Raw genomic sequence first — 10,879 nt, forward strand, 5'->3', positions numbered from 1 at the left:
CGAAAATCCTAGCGTGGACGCACATTGTAAATGTAAAGAACAGTTTCAGGTTAGCAGATGGTGTGGACACAGTCTGACTGTACGGTTGGGCTAGGTTTTTTTTCTGTGCCTCACTGCCACATGGCAATCCTAGATCAAGAAAAGAATCCTAGGGATTAGCTCACATCATGGAAGTTAGCATCCCATGTATTTATTTCCCTCTAATTTGTGTCCTGCACCCTCTTCCTTTTTCTTTCTCCAAAGTAAAGATTTTCTGAGATAAATGTGTCCATGAACTTCATGTGACGCAGAGAAGGGCAGCGAACATACAGTAAGAACTTGTGTGTTCCTCTTCCTGTATGTTGCGGATAGAATGAGAGAGAACATGAGTCTAATCAAGACTCTCATTCTCTAGTTTCACCTCGGTGCACTGCAGCTTTGTACTGTACACCGTGATGATGATATTTAAAAGACAGGACTGTGTATTTTTATCCTTGCTGGTGATCTTCATTGCGGTTATCGTCTTACGGACCATTATTTCACACGCACAACAAGCTGGCCTTTTTTTTTTGTATTGTGTGCTGCAAGAGGCATCTCACAAACAAGCAGAGGTGAGAGTGGGAGGATGAGAGTGAACATTGTCTTCTCTTTCTCAGCTTAGTGACAGAGCAGAACAGGTTGCGTGAGGATACTTGCTATCCTTAACAATGTCTAACACTGCCTCAGGGCCACCTCTGCTCCTCTAATGCAGCTGAGAATTGTTTTGTGGAGAGGAGTTGGAGTATTAGCAACACATTCCTCAGCGTCAGATGGTGTTTCTGGTACACTTTTAATTACCAGGGTAACACATTTACTTTGTCATGTTGGGATATAATTAATGCAGAGATTAATATCTCATAATGGTTGTGTTTAATAGATTTTTTTTTTCCCCCTTTGCACAGTTGTGAGTCATTAAACATAAGTAAATACACTTGAATTTAGTGTGCTAACAGAATTTTTTTTTAAATTTTTGTTTGTTTGTGAAATGTTGTTGTCATAAAACTTGGGTACTGTGGAGCTTTGGGAACAAGGAAACAGGCCCCCAGACCAGTCAAACTTATTTGGAAGAGAAAACAAAAGGGATATGCTAAACTACCACCACAGCCGTCTGTCACAAACGGTCAAGACGACTTACAGATGTAATTCCTGATTCAGCTTTAACTGTGATTACAGTGTTTAAGGCGCTGATTTGAGCTTTGTTTACAGTGTGTGTGTAATCATGTGACCACTGTTGTTTTTTGCCCTGTCTGACTTGGTTTTACCAATATGTTCCCAGATCATTTATTTAGGTGATTAGGTATTTAGGTGCAAAGTTATAATCAATAGAAGTGTCTGGGTAAAAACTGTGGGGATAAATAAGATCCAGGTTTTATTAAACCTGAATTTTATTTTAAATGTTGATGTAATCTGAAATGGCATCGCTCTGGTTGGCCACCATCTTTGTGCCCTGGTCGGTTCACGACGTTATCCATCACCAGGTCTCTGTTTGGCGTTGTCAATTACCCAGAGGAAAATGACTTTAGAGGCCCGTATGGGACACGGAGCCATGGTGGGCCTGACATGGCTGTGTTATATGATTACACAACCTGTTGGCTGTCCGCCTGTCAAGTGTCTCCCGGCTCTGATGAATGACTGTAATATGCTGCGCATCACAACACGCCACTCCACACACTCATTAATGACTTCTCATAATGCCTGGGACGTTCCTCTAATGCAGAGAGACAGAGAAGAGGGGAGACAGAGAGAGAGAGAGAGAGAGAGAAGGGCTGTTTGTTGTAGTGTGAGAGTGAGAAATGGCGTTCATGAATACTCCAACCTTGTTTCTGTCACCATTCAATGCAGTAAACAAAAGAAACACAGTGTCCTCATTCGAATACGTTTACAAATGTAATGGCAAGATGCCGCCATCACAGGCACATGCGACTCTTAATGAACGAGTGAAGGGTGACAGAAATAGGATAGGGACAAAAAGTATATAAATAAAAAAAGAGATGTAAAAATTATTATTTTTATAAGTGCGACACATATGTTTCTCACTTAGATACGTACTTGTCCATCTGTGGCCTATTTGCATAGATTATCAGAAATGTGCGATGTAGCATGGACGCCAGTGTGAGAACATTACAATAGAGATGCTTGAAGAAAGGAGATCAAATTTGTCGGATGCCATCTGAAGCTTAGCTGATTGCGCTTTCTTCTAGTGAATTTGCAGACATGCTACTCAGATCCTTCAAACTACTTGACTCTCGGCTTTAACAAACAGATTTGATTCTAATAGAGACACCGCTCTGAAAGGCTTAAAATTAAAAGGGGGGGGGGGGGGGGGTGTTTGCAGATTTTTTCTAAGGGGGTGCTGTGTCCCAGGGGTTGTGTGGCTAAAAAGTAAAGTAGTTTTTTTGAAGTGTACCAGCCACAGAGAGGTTATCTAAAACCTACATGACCCTAAGCCACATTAGTTGGGGTATTTATGGCTCTGTCAGACTCAGAGTGTGTAATGCCGACTGGGAAGCGTCAGCCACATTGCAAGAGCCCCATCGATAAGCACATTCTTTCTCTCGATTTGGCAGGTCTGTGCTCAATATGCTGCGCCTTTGTCTTGTCATATATTTTGCGTTGTCTCACATTAAAATCAGTATTTCTATAGAATGAGATACAGATGTTAAGAGATTTTCAATTCCACTTTGCTCAGATGTGCCAGTGTTTTCAGGCTCAATGTCGTGGAGGGAAGCGCTGAGCAGGGCTGCACCTGCAGTGTGTGTATGTGAGAGAGGAGGAGGAGGAGGAGGCAGAGACAATCTGTCTGTATGTTCCTCTATCTGGGCGCCTGTGTTAGTGTATTTGTTCTTTGTCACAGCTTGAGTTTCTCAGTTTGAAATGCAACACCTGCAGATGTGTCTTGTAAACAGCAGCCCCCAGCTTCTCTCCCATTCAGAGGGCCCCACTGAAACAAAGCAAATAAAGGAGCTCTCTACATGGGGCGAAGATGTCACGTGTGGGTGTGTCTGCTTGTGCACGAGTGTATCCGTGATTATCCCCTGTTTAAATGCCAGTGTCTTTAAATTGAACTGCAAAGAGCTCCCAGCTCCGTGCCAGTCACAACATTAGCAGCTCTGTCATATTTATGTCTGTTGATATAAGGAGGCCAGCGGTCACTGACAACCTGTTGACGTGGGGCAAATTTATGCAACATGAATGCAAACACGCAGACAACAACAGCCCAGTTTTTGGCACAGCATGTTATAGCGGTGTTTTGTTGTTGTTGTTGTTTTTTTTTTGTTGCTGCTGGTCTTTAGGTCCTTCCAGTTTCAGACACCAGACCCTGAGATACTCTCCGCGCCGCTCCCTGACCCTCCTAATTGGGAACGGCTGTAGCTGAGAGAGCTAAATAGACAGAAAGGGAGAAGAGATTCTTGTGTGGATGTGAAAGAGAATAACAAAAGAATGAGCAAATGAAAGGAGCAAAGAGCCAGACCTGTGCAGGCCAAGTGGAAGATGACTGTGTGCTCAACAGTTGGGCTCATGAAAGCTGAACCTCCTCTCTCCCCTCCTCTCTTTATTGTTTCCTCTCTGGCCACGAGCCAAAGGAAGCCAAGCATGGTGTCCAAAATGTAAGTTTAGCTTTCTAATATAGTGTATGAGAACTATAAGAAAGCAAAAACAGAAGAAGGGCATGTTGCTTGGAGTGGAGAGAGAGAGAATTGCATAAAGGAAAATCCAACCAGAGGAGGAAGAAGAGGAGCGGTAAGCTTGGTGACAGCTGCATGCATGTCGTAGTGGGTGACGGACGGCCTGTCCGTCTGTCAGAGCAGATATTTCTGTCTGTTTAGTGCTGCCTTAGTGGCTGCCAGAGACACTCTTCATGTCATCACTGGGTGCCTACTGTCACTGGCTAAAAAGGAGAGAGGGAGTGGAGTGTGGAGTGTTTGCATGGGTGTGTGTGTGTGTGATAGAGGGTGACGGCGAGAGAAACTCGAGCAGCTGTCGTGAAAGCTCGTCTGCTCTGTCAGTACATCTTGAATCTGCTTTCCCCTGGTGTCTCCTTTGTAGTACAGTATTTTAGGCAGTTGTTTAGTCAAGAGGTGACCTTTCTGATGTTAAAGGAACTTTGTTTTGGGAAATCTTTTAAGTTACGCAGCAGCTTATGTGTTAAGTGCTGAGATTGTAAACTCTGTATGCCCAGATGTGGATTGGTGTCTGGCTGATGCCCGACCCTCTTAACAAGGTCAGTATTGGCACAAAGCTGACCTGTGTCCATATTCTGTCATGTCCAAATGTCAGAGACTGAGCCTCGAATTGCTCCGGATGAGGAGGCCAGTACCTTTTATTGCAGCTCCACCACCATCGCTGAATGTGTGCCTGGGTGAATCAGAGGCTTTTTGAAGCACTTTGTCTTGTTCAGTTTGAGAACTGTTGCACAAATGCACTCTAAATTCCAAACAAAATGAGATATCATATACTGAAAAAGGTCCAAAATGCAGCACTAACAGGTTGGTGCTACTGAGCCAGTTTGAGGCTTGTGTTTCCTTGGACTTGCTGGAGTCTGTTGTAAAGCTGTGGAGGTGGCGAGTACAATGTTATGCTGTCTTGTATTAGTTAATGGCTGGCTCTTCCAGGTTTTTCTACAAGAATATACTTTTAGTATCCACACAATGTAGTAGGCGATTAGTATTAACTCAGAAAACTTGCAGCAGCTGTAATGAAGAGATGTGGTGGTAGGCGGCTGAGTCTGTCAGTTTTGTGTAGGAGGTACAATTTACAAGAAATATTCTACAAAAATAGCATACTGTTTTAAATTTCCTGGGTCAACTGAATGTGGATGTGGGTGGCACACAGAGACGGAGCTGAAAATCACTGAGTGCAGTAGTTGCTCACTTGAAGTAGTTCAGAAAATTCTAGCCAGTGTATATTCTAGATATTTAATGCTTTGTAGTTTTGTGAGGTTGCAGGACAGAATAACAAATTCCACTGACTGTTACTAAAAGGTTTGACCTCTTATTTTGTATATTATTAGTTATAACAAGCTGCTATCATTTAACACCCTGAAGAGAAAGGATTAGCATGTAGCACACAGATGATTTTAGCACTTTCATTAGTGAACAATGGGCCGATTTCTTGAAAACATCACATATTTCTTTAAATCAAGGGTTTTCTGTTTCTTACTAATATGGTGTGTTTTTTGCCTTAAGTGCTAGCCATTGACTGATTGCAATCATCTGTTGCTGGAGTGCTGTCATCTGATTACAAATGTGTTTTTTGCCAACCTAGATGGCCATGGAGTGAGGTAATGGAAAGGGGAAAAAATGTAAGAGTGTTAGAGGAGGTGCTGGGATACAGCGGCTCAGTGATTATGGAGAAGGTTGAGGGGTTTGCACCCACAAGACAGCGTGCTTTCTCAGGCTCCTCTGGTTTTCACGTGGCTTAGAGGCAGCCTCTAAACTGGGTGAAGCTGTCAGTGCATACAACCCCGGCCTGATAAATGGATATAGAAAGTGGATAGGGGACGGTTTAGGCGTCCCTTCTGATTTTAAGTTCCTCAGATATCTAAACTTTTCATGACCTTTCTTGGACTGTTTTGTGGGATCTCTCAACAAGACAATGATACTGCCCTGATTTAATGAATCTAGGAAGCAGGGTCACTTAATTCTCCCGACGTTATTCCCAGGCTGGAAAACCCCTGTTTTTAGCAGCGGCATGAGCTTTCACAGCGACGTTACCTATAATTTTGTGGCAGTTGTGACAACATTTGTCCAACTTTAGGCTCTGTACTGTCAGTGTTACCTTCCTCTGGCTCCTCCGTTGTGCTGACAGTCCTGAAACCACACACCTGTGTTTCTGTTCCGTAAGTTAACACAGTTATCTCTATATGTAACTGGAGCCCTCAACCTACATGGCCACTTGGCATACATCTGTGTGGTTGCGTGTGTCTGTGTGTGATCCTGCAGCTGCAGGATCCGGACTTGCCAGTATTTTCATTCCCTCTGGAGGCGTTTCCGCACGCTAACAAAGCCCGTCCTGCACGATGAAATGGAGAGGAAGCAGCTTTTGTGAAGGGAGCAGCCGATTTTGGTGTGTGCACGACTGACCCTGCTATCAGTTTGTTCCATGCAAATTTACTTTGGAGCTTGCAATTCAGGTTGCTCCAGGCTCTTGTGTGCTGATGAGCCTACTGTAGCACAAGAACAAGCCTACTCTCTTAATACCTTTCACAAAGCAAATTTGTCTCCTATTTGGCTCTAATTAACTGGCATAATACCTAGCTTGTTGGAATGGTTAGTGTTTTAACAAGGCTTGTTAATCACTGGCCTTACACAAACTTCACTTCCTCTGTAGCCGTTGCCAAAATGTGAACTGTAGCTCAGGTCACAATCCTCCAGGGTGTCTGGCTCTGGGAAGGGACTGAACCAAGCCAGTAATAGTAGAAAATTGTCTTTTTTAACAGAACTAACATAAAACATGCACTCCTTGCCCTCATGTCTGCAATAAATAAATCACACTGATTTAAATCAAAGACATTCATATTCAACTTTGCTGTTTTTTGGGTTCAAGTATAAATTTTATTCTTTGCTGCTGGATACCCTTTGTTTTGCTGGTGGTTTTCCAGAAATAACTCCTGGGTTTTGGCAAGAGCTGAGGTCGAAGCTCACGCAAAAAAATCATTATTGCTGTCTCACTTGTGGTCATGACACAGCTGCTGAAAATGGCAAGTGTTCTTTCTTTTTATTTTTTTAATGGGAGCGAAAGTAGAGCAACATTAGTATCGTTGAAGATTTTCTCTGGGGTTGTCTACAGAGTCAGCATCCTGTGTGTTGACATCCAGACCTGAAATGCACGTTCATGCTCATAAACAGGGTTTTGTCCCTCTGGAGAAAATAACCCTGATAATTACTGGGTGCCTATGGACCTTACCACAGCCGGAGGGGGAGGAGGAGACCGGGGGTTGACTGAGTCTAAGAGGGAGAGACAGGGAGAGAGAGCCACATCCGCTGGTGCATTCCTCCGTGCTGTGTCATACCGGTGCCGAGTTTCCCCTCGGTTTGCACAGAGATTTCCGCGAGGTGGAGGGTGCAAAGGGCCACTGACGCAATGCTCGAGGCTGTAGACATTGACATTTAAAGTCTAACAAGGCAACGCGGCCACATGACTCCACACAGCGGCAGAAAGACAACAAAACTGCTTAAAGAATAAACATAAGAGGATTGCTAGGCAATGGCAAAACAATGAAGATGTACGAAGACACAGTACATGGAATGAAGAAAGGACACAGCTTGGTGGTCTGTGGATGTGCCCATTGATTTCACCTCTTCTTCTCCCGCTCTTTTTGCCCTCACCACGTGGTCTCTCTGGTCTGGCTGTATTGGCACCATTACAGCAGCCGGAGCTGAATGTCTGTGGTTGGCTCACCGCCCGTCTGCTTGCCTGTCATTCAGCTGGTTAAAGAGGCCTTGTTGAACCGCTGCACTGTGCCCGGCTACTACGGGGCCATTCATGCCGGTAACAGCAGAAACAGCCAAGTCCTGTCATCAGGGCCAGCTAGCACATAGCAATTTATGACTGGAAATGACAAGGGCATGTGGCTTGGTAGGCACAGCTTCCCCAGAGCAAACGCGTAATCCATTTTGTCAATGTTTGCATTACATTTTAGAGAATGAGAAGCTTCTCTGTAACAGAGCGAGCTTCTTTAGACAAACACATATGTTTTTTTTTTCTTCTCTGTTGCATGTATGCCATCTACATCGAGCATAAAGTGAAATAGGCTCATCTGTTCCCTAAGAAATTATACAACAGCACAAAACAACAAAACAGATTCTTTGTGCTGCCTCAAACACTGGTAATTTAAAAAAGAACACAGTTTGTCACTCCCAGCGTTTTTTTTTTGTTTGTTTTTTTTTATTTTTTTATTTCCTCCTGCTTGTCGGTTGCTCTGTGTGCCTTTGGTTAATGGCGGCTCATCCTGTCACAGATGACCTGCTCCTTAGTGAACCGTTCTCCGTCCTCTTCTTGGTCCCAGTGTGACACACACAGTGAGGACATGCGTGAGGGATGTGACTTCATCCTGCGCTCTCCCTCCTTTCTCTAACTCCTCTTTGCCTCCTCTCCTCATCCTTGACTCCTCCACTTTCTCTTCCTCTCTCATCCTCCCTTCTCTCTTTTGTCCTTTTATGTCTTCCTCCCCTGCCCCTCGCTGTGTCTACACTCCTAACATCTTCCTGGTATGATTAGCAATAGTGTTTTTTCCCCAGCCAGTGTAACGTCTAGAGCCTCCTGTGTCCTTGGAAAAAAGCCTAATAAGCTCAGACACACACGGCTGTCTGTGCTCCACAGACCTATTCTCCAGTGTCATCCAGCACACACTGAGGTAAACAAAGACTACCACACACATGTGTACGTACACACACACACACACACACACACACACACACACTATTATAGTGTGCTAATAGACCACCATACCAACCCACTGAGGACAGCACTGACGTGAACTCGCTGGCGTTGACCTTCCATGTGCCAATCACAACAAATCCGCTCCCTGATTTGAATATGGGGAGGAAAACACTGTAAATTGAAAGCAGAAATCCCCCTGGTGTGAGACAAGATGAGCCTCCGAATAAATTATTCAGATGGCAGCCTCTTTCCTGCATGATTCTCGCCTTCTGCTATGTTTAATGGCATCTGTGATGACGCCCATCAGAGATTAATCCAGATGTAAGATGTTCGCTCGTGTGTGTTTTGTGCATGCGTGCTTACATTTGTACGTGTGTTTTTGTCTCTGTGTGTGTGTGGCCCGCTCACCCCTCTTCTCATGCATCCCGTCGTGTCGTGTGATGGGGAAACAAAGCCTCAACAGGGGAATTTATTTCTCCTCTGGAGAGGGCTGTAAATAAACAACTAGTGAATCAATGCCTCCATTTGTTTTTTCTCTGATAATTCTGCCTGTGTCGTGAGGCGGCGTGACAGTATTTTGTAAGTCGTCATAGCTCTCGGCAGCCATATTTCCTCTTGGTGGAAGTGAGAAAACATGCTGCATTGGCCTCATGTTTCATTACCGGGGATCAGTAAATTACTGCATGCTTTTTATATCACTCACTGCAGTTCATTTAGCACCATGATGGAGCCTTTGAATGAGTGGGAAGTAACACCAGCATTAGATAGTGTGCTTGAGATCTGCTCAGTCAACTAAATACTGTACACACAAGCATAGAAATTAGCAGGTGATTCACAGAAAAAGGGCGAACACAAGCACACACAATGGTTTGAATATAAGCTATTGTACTGGGAATACACTGATTGCCATATTTTTCTCAAGCATGTTGGCATAAGTTTTTTTTTTTTTTAAACATAGATGCTCAATTCTTAAAGGTTCAGTTAATCAATATTACTGCTGAATCGACACTTTAAACTGGTGAAATAAACTATTATTTTCCCTAATTGCAGTTCTGTGGTCTTCATTAACAATAATAAGCAGAGCACAGGTCCCAGAAAATATGAGGGTGGTTACTTGTATTAGCTACGGTTTGATGACTAATAGGAACAGTGAGTAATGGTGTGAATGCAGCGCAGAGTGATCCTGGTTCTTCAGGAATAAAGGTAACCTCCCGCTGTGTAAACCTTGATTAGGTGCACTCGTTCAGCTACAGTAACATTGCTCCTGGTAACGCCGAGATGACTATGTAAGAGCCTCTAATGAGCGCTGGTTTACCGTGGTTTCTTTGTGCTCAAGTACCCTTCTCTGTGTCCCATATCCAAGTGTGAAATTACAATATCAGATCATACTTAGTTAATTAAACCCATATGACTAATTTAATTTGACTCAGATATGGGGGAAAATGAATAAATCATGGAGGCGTATTTAGCTTGCTAGCACTGGTGTTAACAGTAATTAAATGTGGGGCAATCTGTAGCCTGTTAAGATAGCTCAAGTCTTTTCTTGCAGCCTACTGTACAAGAACACGTGGAAAAAATAAAAAAAAGTAAGCCAGATGGTTTAGGGAAGCAGTCTAGCAGAATTTTAATGACATGATGTGGGAGTTTCAAACACAGTGAAAGATGCAGTGCTGTAAAGTAGGCTAGTGCATTAAATGTCACCGAGTGGTCATCCCATTAGGAGATCTGCACAGAAGAGGCAGAAGCAGTGAAAAAATAGTTTCCCGTGATTAGATCCTAGAGAGTTCAAAGACAGCTGCTTCTGAAACTAGATGGGCACAAAATACTCCCAATGAAAATGTGAAATCAACTTGTATTTGTCACTTGAGCATTTTAATGTCTCATATTTGGCAGGGATTAGAGATGCACGCTCTCTCCAGCTCTGTCAGTATGTGCTTCCAATTTGTCAGAAGCATGACAGGGTGCTTCATTACATCTCGATAAATGACGCCACCTAAGTCTTATTTCCCTATCACTAAAAAGCAGATTGTGTTTTGTCACACTCCCTGATGTACATTGCATTCTGTTTTGTTTCATTTTAGACTTGCTCTGTGATTGATGAGGATTAAGAAACGGATTTTGCCTCATAGGAAACACAGGAACGTCCTCATCTGCGCTGGTAAGGATCCTGATTTATCACCTACGTCTTCATATGAACAGTTAAGCAGCAGCTCCTACGGTGACACAGATGTGCTTCAGCATGGTTTTGCAAACAAAATGGTTGTATTTTGGATGTGTGTGTGTGTGTCGTACCAGGCCTAAAACACAAAGGAGATTTGTCCTAGAACAGAATGCACTGGTGATCTATCCATCCATTTTCCTCCTCTTATCCGGGACCGGGTCGCGGGGGCAGCAGTCTAAGCAAAGATGCCCAGACTTCCCTCTCTCCAGACACTTCCTCCAGCTCCTCCGGGGGAATGCAGAGGCGTTCCCAGGCCAG

At 43.8% G+C, this 10,879-nt stretch overlaps 1 protein-coding gene across 1 annotated transcript in view; it reads left to right on the forward strand.

Annotated features, from left to right (window-relative positions):
• The window catches only part of zmiz1a (zinc finger, MIZ-type containing 1a), a 96,363-nt gene that overhangs the window by 26,501 nt on the left and 58,983 nt on the right, over positions 1 to 10,879 (forward strand). Inside the window, 1 exon segment of the mRNA XM_020603257.1 lies at positions 10,482 to 10,558. The gene's annotated coding sequence lies outside the window, so the exon portion shown is untranslated.

The sequence above is a fragment of the Monopterus albus genome, unplaced genomic scaffold (genome assembly GCF_001952655.1).
Source record: "Monopterus albus unplaced genomic scaffold, M_albus_1.0 scaffold60.1, whole genome shotgun sequence".
Lineage (NCBI taxonomy): Eukaryota > Metazoa > Chordata > Actinopteri > Synbranchiformes > Synbranchidae > Monopterus > Monopterus albus.